The following is a 21,906-nucleotide window of genomic DNA, read 5'->3' as shown; positions in this document are numbered from 1 at the left end:
GCAGTTGACTTATAAATTCTCACTCCATCCAGAGCATGTTGGTAGTAGAAATCCATCTGAGGCTTCTGTTTCAAGTGCCTGTTCTGGATAAATCCATGGTGACTTTGTGATGATAGTGGGCCCTTCCTCCATCCCTCTGAGGGTTATGCTTTTCACCTGGTTGTTGGGCTTCAGAGGCAAAGGGGGTGGTGCCTGCTCAGGGCATTTCTTCTCCTTTTTTGCTGTTCAAGCTTGGAGGGGAGGTTGCATCTCTCAGCTCTGCATACCTTGATTAAGTGGCCACCAAGCTGAACCTGAAGGTCGGTGACACCAATTGAATGGTGGAGAGCTGCAGGAGCCGGGGTTCTCACTGTCCACTGCAGGATGGGATGTGCCATCAACTTCCCCCCCAGTCATGATTAGGTTCGTTCTTCCCTGTAGCAGCATCCCCAGGCTTTGTTCAGGCCTCTCCGATCCCTCTCAGGACACAGGCAGGCTGTTCAGGAGTACTCTCCCGCATCCCCCTTGGTGACATGGGGCCTGGCCCTATTGTCTGAGGAACTGTGGAAACTATTTTAATAATCAATATAATGTCTGACTGGTTTTGCACATGACATCATTTATGGAGGTTTATGGGATTCCCTGTTGCCTATTCGTCTCTCGAAATTTTAACTGGCAGATTGTTACCTGTGTGTTGTGGTTTGGGGGTTTCAGAACAATCTTTTGCATTGCTTTGGTTTACAAGAAGCAGACCCTTTGCTCATTTAATGAAGCATCTTGTGGAGTCCACCCGTGTGTTGCTTGTCCCATGTTAGGCTCTCTTGACTATGCACATGACTAGTGTCTAAAAAAGTGTATATACAGTCCGTGAAATTCTGCAGGTCAGAATACTGGAGTGGGTAACTGTTCCCTTCTTCAGCGGATCTTCCCAACGCATTGATCGAACTCAGGTCTCCTGCACTGCAGGTGGATTCTTTACCAGCGGAACCACAAGGGAAGGCCAAAATACATGGAACACTTCACGCATGTTATCCTTGTGCAGGGGCCACGCTAATCTTCTCTGTATCATTCCAGTTTTAGTATGTGTGCTGCCAAAGCGAGCTGTCAGGGAAGTCCCTTGCCACATACTTTATGGAGGTGCAGCCCAGATCAGCAGGAGGATCTGGGTGGCTGGGGAGGTGGGGTGGAGCACAGTTGTTGGAGGAGGCAGCGGATGGATCTTGGAGGAATCTGGAACTGGGTGGGGATTGAGGTTCCTTGGTGACTGAGCAACCTCAGGCTGGTGTTTTCCAGGACCCTCTGTGGATAATGGCAGGGTGGGTTGCAAGTTCCCTTTGGAATGTTTTCTTTGCACCCTCTACCCTGTGCGTCTAGCAAAGGCACAATCTTAATACCCAGACCAGGATAAGCAGGGCTGAGGGTGCCCTCTGGCCTGAGCCCCTGTGTGTTATCCTGGCTTGGAGAGTGGGGAGGCAGGAGCAGGAGGAAGGGTGTCATTTCTGACCCCCAGGTGGACTCTCACTGGCCTGGTCTTCTTAGGGCTGTGGTTGGGGGGCCTGGGAAGTCAGGAGTGGAGGAGCGTGTCCCAAGGTGCCTGGCAGCTGTGTTCGTACAGCGTGGTACTGCCATCCTTTTCTGGGTTCCCTGTCCTCAGATGGAGGGAGCCTCCTTACCTGCTTTCTCCAGACCGTCCTCTCCTTGGAGAACCTTTCTGCTGCTTGTCTCTGTTTTCCCCTTTCTGGCCCTGTGGACACGTGGCTTTAGCCTCCTGACCCTGACTCCTGACTTCACCTCTGGCCCAGCACTGTTCCTAGGTGTATCCCAGCGCCAGGGCTCTTGCATTCCACGAGGCCACCGTCCCCAGGACAGGAAGGCAGCCTCCCAAGGCCTTGGTGTCTGAGATTTTCTAAATTCTTGGAGTGATGCAGAGTCCCTGGGTAGCACGTAAGTATGTGGAACTGTTGTGTATGCATGCCTGATGGCAAGTGACACCTCTTGATCTTATCAAGTGACAGCTGGGTAGGAGACAGCACTAATCGATCCTCTCAGTTTAGATGGTTTAAGGCGAGACGTATTTTTTTCTGGCATGATGTTTTAACTAGACCTTTGATTAGAAATAGGGAGAAAAATTTTTTCGAATTGAATAGACTAGCAGCTCAGTCCTCTTAGAGAGCTTTTCTGTTGCTTACCCCAGCTTTTCTTCTTAACTCTCCATGGGAGAGACAGTCTTCCAAAAGAATTGGCCCTTAGCAGGGCACCAGTGACAGGTATTTATGTGGCTCTTATGGTGTGCTGGCCACTATTCTAAATATTCTAAATTGTTTCCATGTATTAGTCCATTTGATTCTCACAGCAGTTCCTTTTGATGGGTCTTTGACCATCATTCCCATATTATGAATGAGAAAACTGAAGCACAGAGAAGGGCTTGGGTGTGCTCTGCTAAGAGCTGAAGCTCCCAGGTTATTTCAGGGTTCAGTCGATGGTTTCTGTACCTTGAGGGTAGTAGTGAAGAGCCCACTTGGACTGCTGGTGATGAAGAGAGGTAGATGAGCTCTGTTTTCAAAATACTTGGAGAGACCTGAGGATGCTGTGTGTGTTAGTCACTCAGTCATGTTTCTTTGCGACCCTGTGGGCTGTAGCCACCCAAGTGCCTCTGTCCATGGGATTCTCCAGGCAAGAATACTGGAGTGGTTGCTGTTTCCTTCTGCAGGGATCTTCCCAACTCAGGGACTGAACCCAGATCTCCTGCACTGCAGGCAGATTCTCTACCATCTGAGCCACCAGAGAAGGATTCTGAGGGCTGGGCAAAGCGATGCCTTTTTAACCCTCAGAGGAGTGGGAATCTCAGGGAAGCAGGGGCCAGGAGCACTCATTTCTTTAAGGTTCCAGGTGTTGCCAGGTCCCAGGTGGATCTCAGAGATGGTAGATTCAGCCTTATTTTCTGCTGCAGGAAATCTCCACTCCAGAGAGAAGCAGCAGATCATTTCACGTGCAGCGTGTGGAGGGTTGTGGAAGACGTGATGTTTATGGGACACTACGGGTGTCTAGCACCTTCCTTCTGTAGACTCTTCACTCTTTTAGGCTGTAGATAGACCTTGTGGGGCAGCCCTGTAACTTCCAGACAGAGGGTGTCGGGAGCCAGCTTCTTGGCTGAGATAACAAGGAGAAACAGTCCCAGTGCCCCGAGGGCAGTCAGCCCCCCAGCTTGATGTGGTGGCGAGGCATCCGCGTGCTGAGCAGGCTGGGTGGAGGGCTGCATGCTGGCAGAGCAGACCTGCAGAGCAGGGCGCGGCAGAGCCCTGAGGCCTCTGGTGGTCTTTGTGTTCTGCAGCAGGCTGCTCCTGGAAGGCCTGACCTGACCAGAGGGCTGGCGGGGGCAGGATGTATTTACTAACTCTTCTGTGCTAAAACTTCCTAACTTTTCTATACCACCACGTTTGAGAGAAGAGGTTAGTTGGTATTTTGAAGGGGCCTCTGTGGTTGTGCGGGTAAAATATCAGGCCCCAGTCCAGTTTTTCTGTCTTATAGACCCCTCAGGATTGCCACTGTTGTAGTTGATCTAAGCAGTCATCTGTACTGAGAGTGGGGTACACCCCACACCTCACCCCACCTTTCCCGGGCCCACAGAGAGGATTCAGTGGGCTGAGGGTGGGTGGGCTTCACCTTGGACCAGCCTAGGGAGGCAGCCTTGCCCTTGAAACAACTCAGGTGGTTCTTTGAATTAAACACGGTGATGTGTCACGGTAATGTAGGTGGGTGCCTGCTAAGCTTTAGCTCTGGTCTTCTCATCCCTCTAAGCCAGGATGTGCTGAGAGATGGGGAATGCACGTTAGCTGGGTGCAGGTTTGAACGACAGCGTTGGCTTCTCTTGATGAGAGGAGGGGAGCCCATGGCCTGGCTGTCCTTGCTGCCTCCAGGGCATCTTGCTGACCCACAGGTGGAACCCAGGTCTCCTGTGTTGCAGGCAGGTTCTTTACCACTGAGCTGTCAGGGAAATCCTAGTAAATGCAAAATAAACTCCAATGGCAATCGCTTTCTTGTTTTGAGCCAAAGGAAGAATTGACTTAAACCTAAGAGGGTCTTGGCTGATCGGAAAGGGAATTGGAGGTGTTTGAAAGTTACTGCTGTTTTTTCTGGTTTTGATTAGGAGACTGTTAGAATAAATTTATGTTGGTTCCATGCTTTTAACTTTTAAAGTGATGATGGAATTTCCACTTTAAAGCGTATGTTAAAGCACCGTATATCTGGCCTGGGTACGTTGGGGTGGGGTAGCATTTTGCATTTAGAGTAATGAGCACAGGGACAGGGGAGCCTGGTGGGCTTCCGTCTATGGGGTCGCACAGAGTCAGACACGACTGAAGTGACTTAGCAGCAGCAGCAGCACAGTGTGGAAATGTAAAGCAGGGAGAGGAACATCTTTCTGGCAGTGTGCAGTTTATTTTCAAATTTATTGTTAATTCTTACCTTCCTGGGGAGAAGCTAGTGGCGACCCACTCCAGTATCCTTGTGTAGAAAATCCCATGAACAGAGGAGCCTGGTGGGCTACCATCCATGGGGTCACAAAAAAGAGTCAGACATGACTTAGCACACATGCAAATGCTAACTGCCTTCCTGGAACTGTGTATTAAGCTTTTTCATTAGAAACCTGGACCCCTCTTTCCTTAACTCATTATTTTTCCTGCTAGAGAGGCATTCATCGTAGAGGCATCTTCGTAGATGCTTAGTTCTCGTGCATAAGCGCGTTCCTCTCTTAAGAGGTCAGTTCATGTGGGCTTCAGTGTCAAGGAAGGAATAGGAACACGGAGGCTGCCCCAGAGCATGTGTGTCCTCTCCAGGGTTAGAGATGGACAAGATCCCTTTGATTTAATTGGTCATTAGTTGTTGCCCAGGACAGATCATTAGGTAGTACTTGCGGGAAGGGGCAGCTGCTGCCAGAATTTCCTTGAGGTTCCTGGTAAGCACACAGGTTTCTGCCACATTTATTTGTTTTAAGAGAAATGGTAGAACTTCATTTGAGGCAGTTTCATTTTGTCTGTGGCCATTTCCTTTATCTGTTACCTCGGAGATCTGATTGCTCGGATATCACTTCCACCTCCCATGCAAATGATGGTTTAGCATGCTTTGTGGTTGCCACGGAAACTGGGTACCAGTTTCCTTCCTTCCTCTTCTAGGGACGCTTTTCCATGTATTTTCAATAGGAGCATCTCTGTCACATGCTTTTGTCCTCCTTGCCTTTTATTACCCACAAAGGGCAAATAGAAACATGCCCCTGACCTTTTCAGTGGTATCTGACCCTCCCAGAAACGTCTTATCAGTTCATAAGTCGTCCTTGATGAAATTGAGAGCAAGCACGGAGACGCTGGTTCCAGACATCTCACATGAAAGGCACTAGGTGCTGGGTTTGGAGCCACCTTGTTTGCAAAGGGGGTGACAGCCATTAGTGTCACTTGTGGTTCACACGTGAGTGTTTGTGCAGGGGTTGTCAGACACGGCTTTTTATGCAGAACGTTCCTTGATGTCAGCACCTTCCTTGGCTGCTCAATTAAAAGCAGTGCACATTGTTGTGACTGAGATGAGACTAGTGTGTTCTTGTCACCCCCACCCTCCGCTTCCCCTCCTTCCTTCCCGTCCCTTCATTTGGAGGGTCGAATCGAATGGGTAGAGGGATGCTTGGCTGGAGGGATTCTCAAATACAGACCAAGGAGGGAAGACAGCCGTTTCAGTGACTTGCCAACAGCAAGCTTTTGGTTCATTTCTGCTATGAGAAATTCAGAAATTTAAAGAAGAGATCATAATAATAGATGGGGCTTTACCCCTGGAATTAGGTAAATATGGGGCAAGAAATTAGGCTCTGTTGCGTTGATCTGGAAACAGAATCTTTCCAGAGTGTGAGCCTCCTCAAATGACTTGAGAGCTTCTCCCACTAGCTCAGAGGCCATCCTGGAGGATGAGTGTGGGCCCCGCAGCATCCGTCCAAGGTGGTGTTTGGGTGGGGGTCGGGGTGGGCACTGGGCAATCATTGCTGTCTTGCTGCGCTCACTCGACGTTCAAGCTTTCAGAGGTTTTGGCCCTCGGCTTCCTCACAGATGGGCCATCCTTGTTTATCTTTGTGTCCCCTATGTATCCCCAGTGGCTGGCAGTGTCTGGTATGTTTGTCTGTTTTTGCGAAGGTAAACACATTCTTAAGAGTAGCCAAATAGAGTGTATGGAAAGGGAGTCTTCCCTTAGGAGCTCCTATTCGGGGAGCATGTTTTCCTGTTTGGATTACCCAGATCTTTCATGTCCTCTCAGCATATGGGAAGGTAGGTGTGTGTACTTGTGTGTCTGTTTCTGTCTTGTTTGTGTCTGAATGTATTTGTTTTGAAGGGTTAGGAAAGACCAGAGCACGTGACACTGGTTTGTGGTAGTAGTATACTGTTCTTTTATCCCCTCCCAACTTGTTTCTCATCCCTTTTTATTGCTCCTCTGGTTCCATAACATCTCTTGGGTTCAAAATTCTACACCTGTCTATACAGAAACTGAACTCTAACTTGTAAAAATGACCCCTCGGGGCCTCTCTTGTGACCTCTGATGAGGATATAAGCAGGTGCCTTAACGTCTGCTTTCATGGCAGGGTCTCAGATTACTACAGTATTTTGGTGACTGCATTTATGCCAGCAGTTGTTAATTGGTGATGCCAGGTGAAGCGGCAAAAATGCCGCCTTGTCTGCAGGCCCTGTGGTTCTAGCTCAGTGTTGACTGCTGTTTCCTAGTATCTTTAGTATTGTTAGATACTTCACTGGACCATCGAATTCCATGATAGTAAACATTCTCTCAGTGATGGTGATAAATATACCTGGCTTTTCCTAACCCTGTTATCCTCTCCAGTCTTGGCTTTCCCAGAGGTCGAAGACTTAACTTTCTATTTGTGTTCTTGAAGTGTAGTCTTTGAAGAAAATTTACTCTGTAAAGATTGAATAGTGCATATAATCACTTTATAGAAAGCTTCAATTACATGGAATTGGCATTAATGTTAATTCCTGGTGTGTACCATTTATAAAATGTAGAGAGATGGAAAACAAAGAAAAGGAAGACAAGAGCTAGGCCTTAAAAATGAATCTTTCTCCTGTTGTTCATACTTGGTTTCAGACATATTTGGAGATGAATGGAGAACTTTTTGAAATGTTGCTTCTTTCATAGGAAGTACTTTTTCCTAGCATGTTATTTGTGGAGTATATAACAGTATAATAGGCAGCTGCTTTACTGAGTCAAGTAAATTGTTCTCTGATAACATAACTAAAAAATAACATGAAGCCGACATTTGCTGTGATGTTTTCTGATGTAAATCCATTTAGAGGTTATTGGTGGTTATCTCGTGGGAAGGTCATTTTTGTCATTGCCTGCTTATCTGGCAGTGATAGGATTCTGGGGCCTTCTTTCCAAGCCAGAGCCCCTGTGGCTGCTGTAGCCTGCTTGGGAAAGCACCCTTGTAGAGGGTGCTTCAAGTAATCACGGGCACAATTCGGGCCAGTCTTGTGGGGAGGGGAATACTTTATGATTACCCTATGCTGTTTTCATTAGCTCACATGTTGTTTTTCCCCCGTTATCTTGAAACTGTGCACGATGGGAATCTAGCAGTTTTAAAATGTATGCTGTTTTCAGTCCTTCCTTCTCTAGAACGTAATTGCAAATGTGTTCAGCCTGTTCCTCTTCCCCCAAGAACCACCTTGGCATCCATTGTGACAGCCTGCAGGCCGTTTGTACTGTAGTCGGCTTGCTTTTCTGGCAAATGCCGTTGTGTAATGCGGACTGGTATTTGGCCTTTCTGAAGCTTGTAGTTATTCCCCTTTGGAGGGGTTGGAGCTCTTTGGCTGTAATGTCTCCCCTGATTCTTCATTTCTCAGGCCTACTGCCGTCCAGTCTCATGGAAGAAGGCCGGGGTAAATAGAGCCCTTCTGGATCATCTGAATGTCAAATCATCCTGGGCCATAGATGAGAAATCTAAGGCTTAGGAAGGACTAGGCACTGGGAATCCTCACGGTGAGAATGTCTGGTAATGTCTGCATTGATTTAGAAGCGACTCAAGATGTCCATTGATCTTGTCCGCACAGTGGATTCTGTGTGTCTTCTGAAGGGTGCCCTCCTGCCCTGAGTTCAGGCTGTTGTGAAGTGAGAGGAGGATGAAGCCATGCAGCTTTCTCTCCGTGCTGGAGGCCTCTGTGTTCTGAAGGTCGTGGCAAGTGATGCCAGCAAGCACGGGGAAGGCGTGCTCATACCTGCCTTCTCTGGGGCCCTTTCCATCACTGCCGCCGCCTCTATGCCTACTACCTGTGGGGCAAAGAAGTGCTTTCCCATGTTGTTCAGATTTCGTCGCTCAAGCCTCGGATGGGCATGCATGCTTAGTTGCTCAGTCATGTCCCACTCTTTGGAACCCCATGGACTGTCGCCTGCCAGGCTCCTCTGTTCATGGGATTTTTCAGGGAAAAATACTGGAGTGGATTGCCATTTCCTTCTCCAGGGGATCTTCCTGACCCAGCGATTGAAATCACCTGCCTTGCAGGCAGATTCTTTACCTGCTGAGCCATTGGGGAAGCCCTCTCTCTCAGATGAACAGAACACACTTCAGTATGTCGGCAGTTTGAGGATAGATGCTTGCTCTTGCCATCATCATCACTGCCGTGTTTGCCCAGACAGATACTTTAAGATTTATATTTAAAGAAATCTGTACACAGAGGAGGTACTGAAGATGGCTAGTATAATTTTCTGTTTCACTGAAGCAACGTGAGAAATGAAGGGACTTAGAGATGTCAGTCTGGAGAGTGACACCCACGGGTTTCCCGGAGAGGTTCTGTCTCCATTGTTGATCCTTAATCTAGGAACCTAGAAACTGCTTTTGTTGAAAGCCCCTTGAGCCAGTAGCCACACATGCCAGAGGGAAGGGACACACTTCTCTTAGCAAATAAAAGCAGTCAGGAGCCTGTTCCCAGGCATGCCTGGCTAACTAGGCAGGCTAACCCTGCTGGGAGCAGTGCCCATTTATGGTGCCACCTTTGAATGTAGAGTTTATCAAAGAGTGAGAAGACATATCCAGAATTAAAATCACTCTGGACTCAATCTAGTCTTGTTCATTTAAAATAGAAAGTAGATCTTTGACGCCAGCTGCCTCACTGGTTAAACAGGCCTCCGTGTCCAGGACCACCGACAGGATTCCCCTGTAGCACAGTGCATTGGAGAGAGCCGAAGTGTTGGAATAATGGAGGTACTTGCTACTATGCTGTTGACAGCCACCTAAAGTCTCTGCACCTTCCTTTAATTGTCTGATCAGTGGTGACCACAGTACCTTACAGGGCTGGCTCTGACCCACCTGAGTGTGGAGGAAACCACCTGCAGGACTTGTTGAAACACAGCTTGTTGAGTGTCTCACTCCTCTCCCACCAGTTTCTGATGCCATTGGTCTGAGGTTTTGCATTTTTAATAAGTTCACAGGCGATTTTCCTGCTGCTGGCCAGTGGATCAGTCTGATAGCCACTGGACTAAATGCTTTCCCTGGTTTAAAGCTCCTGGCATATTACTGTACTTCACCAAATACTAAATAACTGTTCTCTGTAGAGTCACCGTGTGAAAGGCCAGAGGTGATGCCCACGAATCAGAAATCTTGGAGCTGTTAGCTATCATTAGATGGATTCAGCCTTTGCTCCCAAAAGACTTGATCTCTCAGCCGTATTCTCCCCTGGTCACCACTTGATAGTTTGTGTGACTCCTTTAGGTAAGAATTTCAGTGAATCGGATTTTTCTTTCCTTTGGTGAGCTGTGATCATCTTGTTGTTTTCTGCTTTGGGTTCACCTTTGAACAAACGTTTACTCAGCCCCTGGGTGCAGCGTGGTCTGAATTCGTCCTTCTGCCCTCTTTTTCCCTTTATAGGAAAAGTTGGGGTCTTAGCTGCTCTTGCCATGCCTGCTTGAGGTGACGGCTTTTGAGGTCTTTGTCTTGGTATGTCTCCAGACAGTTCCTTTCTCAGTTTGTTCATCTGCCTTGTGCAGAAACAGAACCATGATGTCGTTCCTTCCTTTGTGGTTTATTTGAAATTATTTATAGACAGGTCTCTGGCTGCACGCTACCTCTTCCCCACCCCTACCTCTTTTTTTTTTCTGGTGCAATCTGACTTTAGGTCGTTGTTTTTGTGCCGTATGTGTGCCCTACCTGAGGGCACACTGAGTGGGATTGTTTTCCTGCTACCAAAACACTCACCAAAGTGGGCAGTGGGCTTCCCTGGTGACTTAGATGGTAAAGAATCTGCCCGTGTTGTGGGAGGTCCAGGTTCGATCCCTGCGCTGGGAAGATCCCCTGGAGGAGGAAATGGCAACCCACTCCAGTATTCTTGCCTGGGAAATCCCATAGACAGAGGAGCCTCGCGGGCTTCGAAGCCCATGGGGTCACAAAGAGTTGGACATGACTAAGCCCTGAAACTACTACCACCCCTGTGTTCCTGCAACTGATTTCTTCTTTTGTTTCCTACTTAGCATTCACGCATGGCGTCTGGCTGCCAGTCAGCCAGTGTGATATGCGTCCCTTCCCTGTTCTCATGATTCTACCGAGCCTTTTCCCCGCAGCCCTTCCAGGGCCTGTGTGTGAATGTGTGTGTGCATGACAGCGGTGGAGTGGGGGTGAGAATATGTATACACGGAGGTGCCAGCGCACCTCTCGTTCTCGCGCTGATTCCACACGTTCCAGCTTGCACAGGGTTTAATTTAGTTTATACCCAGCGGGGGAATCTGCCTGTAAAACACACACACACCTCCATAAGTCTGTCTCCACCGTTCACTGTGTGCCCAGCAGTTTCTGTGTCTTACAAAGCATGCTGAGTTTCAGATCAGAGGAGGCGAGATGACACTGACTAACCCTCTCGCTGTCCCTTGGAGCACAGAATTCGTGCTTCTAGTCATGTTTGCCGTTAGAGGCAGTTCTATATACTGATGTTCTCATTTCCATGTTCTCAGTGGCTTTATCTTTTAAAATGATATTGTTTTCGGCTCGCGGGTTTCTGTTTGGGAGCAGTGGTACCTGCAGGCAAGTGTGCACCGAGAGTGGGGTGGCGCAGCTCCCCGGAGGAGGTCACTGGGGAGAGGGACTGTCACAGAATTCTTGCAAGGGCAAATAAGGTCAGTTCTCACCTGTGTTTATTTTAACCACTGTCAAGTGTGGAAAGGAATGCATTGGTTTACAGTCACCATGACAACAGAGGCTCCTTCTCGCTCCCTGCCCCTCAACAGGCAATGAACCCATTCATTTATCCAAGTGCCTCAAAATTCCATTATGTGCATTCCATGGGCTGTTAATTCAAGTATTTTGACAGAATGTTATTGTGCGTTGTCTAAGAGTATTCAGTAGTGGCTTAATCCTGTTCAGGTCACCAAATACTTGTCTTGAACCACTGTTTCCTCATCTCTCTTGGGGCCATGAGAAGATGGACAGTCAGCGATAGAACAGGGTTCCTTAGCTTTCTGTATCTGGGACATTTCTTTGACATTTTGTGGTCTGTCTGAAATTTTTTCTTTCTGCTCCATGAATAGATTTGGGTTTGTTTTAATAGAAAAATGCTTGATTTAATACCAGGTTAAATCTTTCATTCTGGCTAGTTTATTTTAAATTTCTGGGATGTTAGGTTATATTTGAATGTTAGTCATTGGGTCCTGTCCTGTCTCTCCCCTGCGCTCCCCGCCTTTATTTTGAGATATAATTGACATGTAACATTGTGCAGAGTTCAAGGTGTACAGCCTGATTTGGTGTATGTATATATTATGAAACGATTACCACAGTAAGGTTAGTTAGTGAATCTGTTGCCTCATTTTTTAATGCACTTTTATTTTTCAATTTAATCTTTCAAGTGTACAATATAGTATTAACTATAGTCACCATGGTGCACGTTAGATCACCAGAACTTACTCATCTTATAACTGGAAGTTTTTCCCTTGGCCACACACACACATAAAATCACCAATCTACTCTTGTTTCTCTGAGTTTGGTTTTTTAAATTCCACATGTAAGGATCACACAGTGTTTCTCTTTCTCTGTCTGATTTAGTGTGATACCCTGGGCGACCATCCATGTTGTCACAAATGGCAGAGCATCCTTTTTTATGGCTGAATAATATTCCAGCATACTGGGAGCACGTGTGTTCTTTATCCATTCGTCCTGCAACAGAGTCTTGGTTTGTTTTTTCATCTTGGCTGTTACTGTAAATAATGCTGCAGTGAATATGGGGTTGCAGGCATCTCTTTGAGGTAGTGACTTCATTTCCTTTGGATAAATACCCACAGGTGGAAGTGCTAGATCACCTAGTAGTTCTGTTAATTTTTTGAGGCACCTCCATGTTGTTTTGCAAAGTTAGGTGCACCAATTCACTCTCCCAGTGACAGTGTGTGAGGGATCTCTTTTCTCCCCAACCTTGCCACAAGTTGTCTTTCTCAGTACGTTTTTCCCTGTCAGGTATCTGTACTTTGTTTTCACACTCACTTAAAATGAGTTAGGTTCCTGGAAGGATGAGAGTCTGGAGGGCTGTCCTGCCCTGAGAGTCTTCACCTGCTGCGTCTGTTTCCTTCTGTAAGTTCCACAAAGATCTGGCTTCACACTTTGGGACTGTTCAGTTCACTTCAATTGCTCAGTTGTGTCCGATTCTTTGCGACCCCATGGACAGCAGAACACCAGGCCTCCCTGTCCATTACCAACTCCCGGAGCCTGTACAAACTCATGTCCATTGAGTCAGTGATGCTATCCAACCATCTCATCCTCTGTCATTTCCTCAATCTTTCCCAGTATCAGGGTCCTCTCCAGTGAGTCAACTCTTCACATGAGGTAGCCAAAGTATTGGAGTTTCAGCTTCAGTATCAGTCCTTCCAATGAACATTCGGGACTGATTTCCTTTAGGATGGACTGGTTGGATCTCTTTGCAGTCCAAAGAACTGTCAAGAATCTTCTCCAACTCCACAGTTCAAAAGCGTCAATTCTTCGACACTCAGCTTTTTTTAATGGTCCAACTCTCACATCCATATATGACTACTACAAAAACCATAGCTCTGACAAGATGGACCTTTGTTAGCAAAGTAATGTCTCTGCTTTTTAATATGCTCTCTAGGTTGGTCATCATAACTTTCCTTCCAAGGAACAAGTGTCTTTTAATTTCGTGGCTGCAGTCACCATCTGCAGTGATTTTGGAGCCCCAAAACATAAAATGTCACCTTTTATGCATCTTATTTGGGGCTGTTTGGGGCTCTAAAGGGCCCCCACTCAGCCCTTGGGCCCACGGGAGCCTGGCTGCTCCCCACACCTCTGCTGTCTAACCTGCTGGTTTTATTGTTTCATTGTGGAGCTAATCAGCCCAGAAGCCCAGGGGTGTGAGGTTGTCTTTGTAGTTGTTTGCTTTGAGCAGGGAAGTCAGGAAGGAATAAACTGTACCTTCTTCCTGGAAAGTTGTCTTCTAGTGAGTGATTGGTTCCTAAGTCTGTCTCTGTCCCAGAGGGAAGTTATTGTAGGGGCCGACTGCCTGGTGTGGCCCAGGTCCTGTTTTCTGTTGTCCTACTCCATAGGCCTACACTTCAACAGTCAGACGTGGAAGGCAAGGCGTTTGCCAGTTCCCTGGAAATCTAGAGCACGGAGGTCTGACTTACCTGGTGACATCAACAGCTCCAACAGTGCATTCTATTTCTACCTGTAGAACTAATTCATGTAACAGTTTCTGTGTTTAAAATTGTGTAACTTAAAAAAAGAAAACTAATTTGTGAAGGGAACCTCTGTGGAAAGATCCTGATGCTGGGAAAGATGGAGGGCAGGAGGAGAAGGGGGTGACAGAGGATGAGATGGTTGGATGGCATCACTAACCCAGTGGACATGAGTTTGAGCAAACTCAGAGATGGTGAAGGACAGGGAAGCCTGGCATGCTGCAGTCCATTGGGTCATAAAGAGTCAGGCGTGACTGAGTGACAGAACAGCAACAACCCCTGTGAAGTTAGACTGCTGTACTCTGCATCTCAGGTGAACTAATCCATTTCAGAAAGCACTGGATAAAATCTGGGATATCTGAAATTGTGTGAAATAGGAGACAGAGATAAACCTGGGGAGGAGCACAGATGAGGGCTAAACTGGGGAAGTGAATTGACCCAGTCGGTTCCCAGGGTCAGCTGCTAGCTGTCTTTGTGAGGTTGTTATCACTGGTCTCTGAGGGTATTTTGGAGTGGGAGGGGAGAGTCTGGAAATGTTCTCCTACAGGCTCATTTATAGATTGGTGAAGGTGGGGCCTTGCAGGCCTTCCCAGGGCTGATGGATGGCTGGGAGGGTGGTGTTTGGCATCGTATTGACACAGTGGAAGACCAATGGCTCTTTGATGAAAGAGCATGTTTAGGCTGGTGGAACTGGAGAGACTCCTTCTGAAGTGATTAGCTCTGCACCTCCTGGCCCCCACGGTCCGCCACCCTCATCTTTATGAACAGGATTCAGGTCCATCCAGCTCACATCCCTGGCATTTTGCTAAAGCCAGCTCTGGGGGTAGGGGGATGGTTGTTTCTTTGAGTTAATCATCTGGTTGCAGAGACGGGAAGGATGTCGTTGGTTTCCATGATGCCTCGGCACATCACGGGTTCTGACCATTTGGGAAAATGTGACAATTTTTCTCTTCTCTACCCCCTCCTTCCTGTCATCTCCACAGCACCCTCCCTTAAACTGTACCTCGTGTGGGCTCAGTCGCTCAATTGTGTTCAACTCTTTGTGACCCCATGGACTGTAGCCCACCAGGCTCCTCTGTCCATGGGATTCTCCAGGCAAGAATACTGGAGTGGGTTGCTGTGCCATTCCTCAGTGGATCTCCCGAACCCCAGGATCGAACGTGCGTCTCCTGCGTTGGCAGGCGGGTTCTTCCACTGAGCCACCAGGGATCCTTAACCTGAGCCTTGGGGTTCTCTTTCTCTCCAGAGCTGGCTCACCTGTGGTGGTGATGTAGCACAGTGAAAAGAAGCGGAAAGGAAGTTCCCTTGGCCAAGTGTTTCATCAGTCAGTTGAAGAGATTTATTCGTCTCCTGGCTGCGCAATGGAATGGGCGAGAACACGGGAAAACAGCACATCCACTGATAGGAACCTTCACAAACGCTGATGATTCCTGGTGTGGGAGGACCTGCGGGAGCTAGGTGTGAGTTGGGGGTTAAAAAAGACAATCTCAAGGGTTAGTCACTTTTTCAACTTTTAGCTCATAAATGTTGTTGACAGTTCCTTTTATTTACTATTGGAGGTTTCTTGTTTCTATCTGTTAAATTATCTCTACTCAGGCATACCCCACACCCTCAATTTTCACAGTTAATTAGGATCGTGTAGAAACTTTGGACTCCATTTTTTCCCCTCCTCTCTCTCCTTTCTGTCCACTGCCGTCTATTTTGTAGCACCATGAGGAGGAAATGAGTGGGACCTGGCCTTGTGGAGGCCTTGTGACAGCGCCCGGGACAGCAGGCGCACCTGTGGCCTTCCTTGGAGGGGATGAGCTGCACTGCAGGCAGCTGCCCTGCGGCTTCATTGTCTTCTGTTTACAGACAGGAAAATGGGCTCGAGCAGTACGGACTAATGCAGGGCTTAATTGAACAGGAGGTCTTTCGGTCCTTTGGAGTTGCTGAAGTGATGATGCATACAGCTTGGGGGTTTATCTTGAGTCCTGCCTAAGGGGTTGGACTTCCCTCTGGTTGTTTCCTGGAGCTCAGCGGGAATCAGAATTCATCAGGGTATTTGAATGTCCCAGATGGAAAGAGGATAACTAGTCATCAACAGCACCCAGTGAAGGGAAGGGCTTGTTTGGATTTCTGCATACCCCTGATCTCGCCTCTTGGGGTTTCTGCTGCTGGCTTTGCTCAAATCCTTTGAAAGTCCTTTGAGCTGCTTTTATAGCATCTCAGCAAATACAAATGTAACATCTTTGGAAAGGCATGATTAGTCTTTCATCTTATTAACAGCAGGTTGTGTTTGTTAAATGGATATAAGATGACGTACTTGATGACAAGGCTCCTGTGAGTCAGACTGACTTTCCCCTCTGGGAGAAATTTTGTGATGGAAGTGTGATCTAGTCAGAAGACACTGTCACTAGGCTTCTGTGAGGGTACATGTGAGCCACACACGTTTATGGTGGGCCTGTGTGTCCTGCAGCCGTTGGAGCGCCTGCTTGTCATCTGCTGCCACCCACAGACGTGACCCTTACCACCTAGTGCCCCCTGACTTCAGGTGTAGAGCCAGTGGGCTTCCATCCTGCAGAGTCGGTCTGGGACTCCCAGGTGACTGGCAAGGAAGAACTGAGGTCGGCCGTTTTTCTGTAAAGGGGCGTCTTAGGCCCCAGGGTGGGTGTTAGGAGTGTGGATGAGAGAGGCTCATGTCTGGGTTGGAAGGCGTGAGTTGGCCTCCATTCTCCCGGCCTGTCTGGCTTAAGAGGTCACTCGTTTGGTTTGATACAGCAATGCCGTTCGGAAATGCTGCTTCCTGACCTGCCATGGTTACCTTGTGCGGCCCTGAACATTGGTAGAAGTTCAGCATTTGTTCAGGGTATTATAAGCCTCGTTAGAAGGAAAAGTGAGTTCTTTGCCATGGCTCCATCGTGGCTTCTTTGAGTTGCTACAGTTTCCGGGGTTGTTGTTTCAGCTTCTTTGCCACTGTTGTGTCTGTGTGTCCCTCAGACTCTGAGCCTGGGCCGAGTACTGGCATGCTGTCAACTCCTGTTTCTCATTGGGAGAAATCCAGGGTCACAAAGCACCAGCGCCGAGGGTGGGGGTGGGGAGGATAATGGCTCTATTAGTGGCTAACAGGTTCTTTCATTGTGGTCGTGTTTTCTATGTTTAGGCTGCTGTCATAAATCCAGGACTTCTCTTACAAACATTCAGAAAGATGTCACTTCATCACAGAACAAACTTTCCTCGGCACTCTGGCTGGTGAAAGCATAAGTAACATCATAAAACACAACACGTGATTATGTTTCAGCCTACTAAATAAGTTTCTATATGAACCCCAGAATGAAGCCTGTGAGAACCATGGTACATTACTTTAGTGTTGCCTTTTCTTACTTTTTAGAGTCGTAAAAATCACTTTTAGAGGAGGGAACGTATTTCAGAAAACAGTTCCCTGGACTTTAGCCCTAGGTGTATATTCCGTATATAGAATGTTGGATTGTGAGTTGCTATGTATTTTCTATATACAAGTAAGGAGCTTGAGTTGTAATTGAGTTGTTGGGTGAAAGGGTATTGCTAACATTGTTCTTCTCTTTCTATAAACAGTGGCTGGTTTCTTAGCCTGCTGTTAGATTTTAGTGCAGGTACTAAACGTTGCTTAATGCCAGGCTTGTCATAAATCTGTGAAAGTCCGAATTCCCTTTTCAGAGTTGAGCCCAGACCTGGTGTCTGAAGACTCTCTACTGCCATCTATTGGTGCGTGTGAGTTGCTGCATGGGATTTCCAGCGGGCGGGGAAGCTGTCCAGAATCCGTTTTCTATTTGTCATCCTTTAAATAAAGCAGATCCCTGTCCAAGAGGAAGAGGATGTGTGAAGCTGAAGGAAGCCTACTCCGTGCTTTCAGGGACTAGTTAGAGCTCTAGCAGTGCTTTTGTGCTCTGGTTTATTATGTGCTGATGGAGTTTCCAGTCTCACCCCCTTTCCAGCTCCACGGAGAATCTTTCTTGTGGGAGGTTTCCTCGGGATTGACTTTTCAGTTATACTGCTAGGACTCCACTGGATTCTGTTGTTTAATGAATGAACTGTGTAGCATTGCAGGATGAATTTCAGAGGGTATTTTTGCTTTCTCCTTCAAAGAAGTAAAACATGATTCCTGCTTCACAGAGTCATTCAGCCTCTTCTCCTCAGCTGTCGTCTCTGCCAGGACCTGAGGAGAGTTCTGGTAGTTTGCAGCTGGGTATTGAGTAACCTAAAATTGAGAAACTGTTGGGTTTTTTTTTGTTGAAATAGTACTTTTAAAAACAGTTGGCAGCCCCACCTCGAAGGAGAATAGAAAGGCAGATCTATGTTTCAGTTGGCTCTTTGAGGCTTTTACAGCTGACCATCCTTCAGATAATTGGTTTGTACCCTGTAACTATAATACAATAGTGTATTAGGAATTTCTTTGGCCAGATCCTGGCTGGATTAAGACTTGTAACATCCTTGTGTTGGTCTTTGACTAGTGTTTATCCTTTTCTTACTTTTGCTGTAAAGATACAGTTTTTGCTCAAGACCTCCCTGAACGGGACAGACTGTGGAGAAGAGCATTTGCAGCGCCTGCATCCGAGGCTAGGAGTTGGGTCCCTGAGAAGGCGAGGGTTACGCTGCCTGAGGGTGATGAAACCTGCAGATTTCCATTGGTGGTAAAGTGTAACACGTGTGACATTTGTGACTGACAGAACAAAAGGGCTTCGTTGCCGCTTTAATTGTTGATTAATGTTGATCCCTCTCAAATTTGACATGGTTGCTTTCAAGAGCACAAAAGAAGTCAGTGTTAAATATTTTCTTGATCATGACAGAGTCAGGATTTCCAGGCAGCCTTGGTTCTTTGACATTTGAGGATGCCGCATCAGACTTTAAAAAAAAAACCCAAACCCATAATTGCATCATTTTATTAATGGGATCAAATGTGGGCCTGCATATTACTTTTCATACTGTTTTTGTGGGCTGCCAGCCTGAGATTTATGTGCCCAAGTAATGTTTTGCTTAGGAAGATGCTGTGTCTTGTAATTATTTATTCTCCTTTCCCTCCTCTGACCCTTTCCCCCTGAACTAAAGAGAACGGAGGCTCACTTTTCTCGCTGATGGCCTGATGTTTGAGAGGGTGCAGTGTTTGTGAGCATCTGGAGTGTCTTCCTGCGTGGTACTGGTTTGGGTTTGCAGTACGTGCCTTCTTCTTGGTCTGGCCTTTGGGGCAGAGGTGATGAATATACTTATGAGTAGTTAGGTTAGCCTTCCTGAGGGTGTCTCAGGGTTCTGAAGGAAGTTTGTGTATTTCCCTGAATGAGTGATTTACTCCTAATTGGGAGGACTGGGTCTCAGGAAAGCAGAGTGTCAATAGTATTGTTGTTACTAGTTTAAGGGAATTATGGAACAACTTTTGGCATTGTGCCATCTTTTTTTGTGGGGAGGAGGGTGGGGACATCTATATTTAAAATTTTATTCTGCCTTCTAAAGTGGAAGCCAGTATGTATATCTCAAGATCTGCAAGTTACCATGTTTGCTGTTTTGCCTGACAACCTAGTTAGGAAGTAGGTGCTAACAGTCTTAAGCAGCACAGGCATTTTTGGAAATGTAGGTTTGTATTTCCCACTTTGCACAGGCAGAAGATCAGAACTTGTCACCTAGAATTATGAAATCATAGATGCAAGAGGATTTATTACAGGAATTACTATACTCACGTTTCAGAGCTGAGGTCAGAGAAGACTGGAGCTAGAAAGACCCTTAGTTGGGAGGTCCGTCCTTCCCCGCCACTGCCCCGCTTTCCCCAGCAAGGAAATAGAGGCTTATCTTGCCCATGGTCATAAGTTGACCCTGAACCAAAGCAGGCCAGGTTTTCTGATACCATGGTTCTTTCTCTTGGACCACTCTGACCAAGCAGACCTTTTAAAGATTCATCTCGAAGGAGATTCAACCAAAAACAAGTTTCTTTAGGTAAATCAGGTTCATAGCAAAGTTTTACTCTAAATAGCTGCTTGTATAATTTAATTAAGACAAGTGCTGCAAATATTTAACATCCTGCGGTTTTTAGTGTAAACAAACGATTTCATCTGTTTCTGTGTGAAGCAGGGCCCCTGAACCAGTATAACACGATCTCCAGAAGTATCAGAAAGCAGGCATTCCAGGTAGCAAACCTTCTCTGGGAGCCACCGACCTCCGTTTTTTGTCTCTGAGACAGAGACACCCCCCGTTGTAAGTGTGTGAGCGCAGAGGGATGGAGCCAGGGCTTTTTGTCTCTGAGTTTTCCCTGACTTGGGCTGTGCTAGCCTCCGGGTTCACTTGAGGATGTGTTTGTTTTCTCTTTACTATACAGGATGTTTACAGCCATCCTGTGTGGTGTGCCCAAAACTGCACTTGCATTTGAATTTGGTGGGCAGCCTGCCCTGGGCAAGGGGATGTCCCCTGCCCGACCCCCCACAGTCTCCCCGACACATACACACTCAGCCACACAGACCCACCCACCCTTGTTTCTTTGACTGGCTGCCGGGTCTGTAGTGTGTGTGTGTGTGTGTGTGTGTGTCTGGGGGTAGAATAGAGTGGGTACTTATTTTGGGGATAGAAACATGGGAATTTTTTTTTTTTGAATAGGCCTTTCAGCAAGTTGGCAAGACTTCAGGACCAGCTCCCACACTGCCACAAAAAGCCTGGCTATGCTGGTCACTCCGCATTTGCCAGACATAGCATGGCGTCTTTTTTGAATGAACGCACAGCCTCCCCTCCCACCCAGGCCTGGCTCTTTGTTTAGAAATGGGATGTAATCTAAATAATTGGATTTACCAGCTTACATTTTTAATATTGGAAAATTAAGTTAATAGGACGGTCTTTGGCATACATGGCCCTCTGCGAGGGCTGGCTGGGCATTGCTCTAGACCTAGTTCCCCCTGCTCTCTGCTTGTCCAGCTGAGTTGTGTGCATAACCCGCATCCTCCTTGGGTTTGTAAACCATCAGAAATCCTGGACAGAAATGGAATTTAATTAACCTAGAAATTGCTATTGTGCCATATTTAGGGCTGCCCTAGAGATTGAGTGCAGATAGCAGTGAGCTGGTTAACTATGCTGCGGATCACCCCAGAGGAGACTTGGAGACATGCGTCCCCGTTCCTTTCCCCAGCCCCTTCCCCCGGGCCACTGATGGCAGGCTGCCCTGGAAGCTTCTCAGTGTAGGATTTGGGAGGGGCAGAAGGAGGCACTGGCAGAGTTACAAAACAAAACAATGTTTGTCACGGGACCTTGTCCGCTCCCGGTGGGTTTTCTTTATAAGCTTCGCCTTGCAGCTTATTTGTGAACTTTGAAAATAATGAATGTTTATTTTGGTCTGCTGTTTTATTCCCATAAAGGTGCTATACTCTTTTTCACCTAAATATGAAATCTGTTTGTTGATTTATTTGGGTCAAATTTTAAGTAACCAAGCAAAACATTCTTTGGGCTGTTGACCCCCATGCCAACTAATCCCACATCAGAGAAGGATTCTTCTGTGTCTCTCGGGGCATGGAAGAGAAAAGAGAAAGAAGATGGGCCCCCCCGCAGCTCATCAAAAAGCACAAACAGCCTGTGATGAGTGGTGGTCCTGTGTGCCAGGGGTGTGTGGCAGGACCTTCGACCTGGGCCAGCAGGTTGTGACCTGAGGTCAGTTGTGCTGTGTGTGGACGCATGGAGGGCAGCGTCCTTGGAGTGTAACGCAGGTACACGTTGACAGCCAGGACCTGATCTTCATCCACTTTTGTAGACGATGCTCCTAATGGGCAAGTTGCTGCGTAAGTTCTTAGTAAGCAATGGCAGCAGTTGTGATCTGCATCAGCAGATCCTTATGAAACCGGAATTGCGAGATGGAATTCTGGTGGACTTTGGTGGCTTCCCTGATAGCTCAGCTGGTAAAAAATCCTCCTGCAATGCAGGAGACCCCAGTTTGATTCCTGGGTCGGGAAGATCCGCTGGAGAAGGGATAGGCTACCCACTCCAGTATTCTTGGGCTTCTCTGGCGGCTCAACTGGTAACGAATCCGCCTGCAATGCGGGAGACCTGGGTTCTATCCCTGGTTTGGGAAGATCCTCTGGAGAAGGGAAAGGCTACCCATTCCAGTATTCTGACCTGGAGAATTCCATGGACTGTATAGTCCATGGGGTCACAAAGAGTTGGACACAACTGAGCAACTTTCACTTTGTTAGCTGTATCCTGGAATGGCCGGTAACTTTACTGGGGGCAGCACCACAGGCCTCTCCTGTAGCT

General features: G+C 47.2%; 1 protein-coding gene and 1 pseudogene across 3 annotated transcripts in view; one reads left to right on the top strand and one right to left on the bottom strand.

Moving 5' to 3' along the window:
- JARID2 (jumonji and AT-rich interaction domain containing 2) overlaps window positions 1–21,906 on the top strand; it is a 234,088-nt gene that overhangs the window by 148,577 nt on the left and 63,605 nt on the right. The gene's annotated exons all lie outside the window — the stretch shown is intronic.
- Window positions 983–1,079, bottom strand: LOC129543926 (U6 spliceosomal RNA; annotated as a pseudogene).

This window comes from Moschus berezovskii, chromosome 23, assembly GCF_049115385.1.
Source record: "Moschus berezovskii isolate FMDL1 chromosome 23, NW_MosBer_1.0, whole genome shotgun sequence".
NCBI classification, from domain to species: Eukaryota; Metazoa; Chordata; class Mammalia; order Artiodactyla; family Moschidae; genus Moschus; species Moschus berezovskii.
The sequence above is the reverse complement of the archived record's forward strand: the minus strand, read 5'-3'. Positions and strand labels throughout refer to the sequence as shown.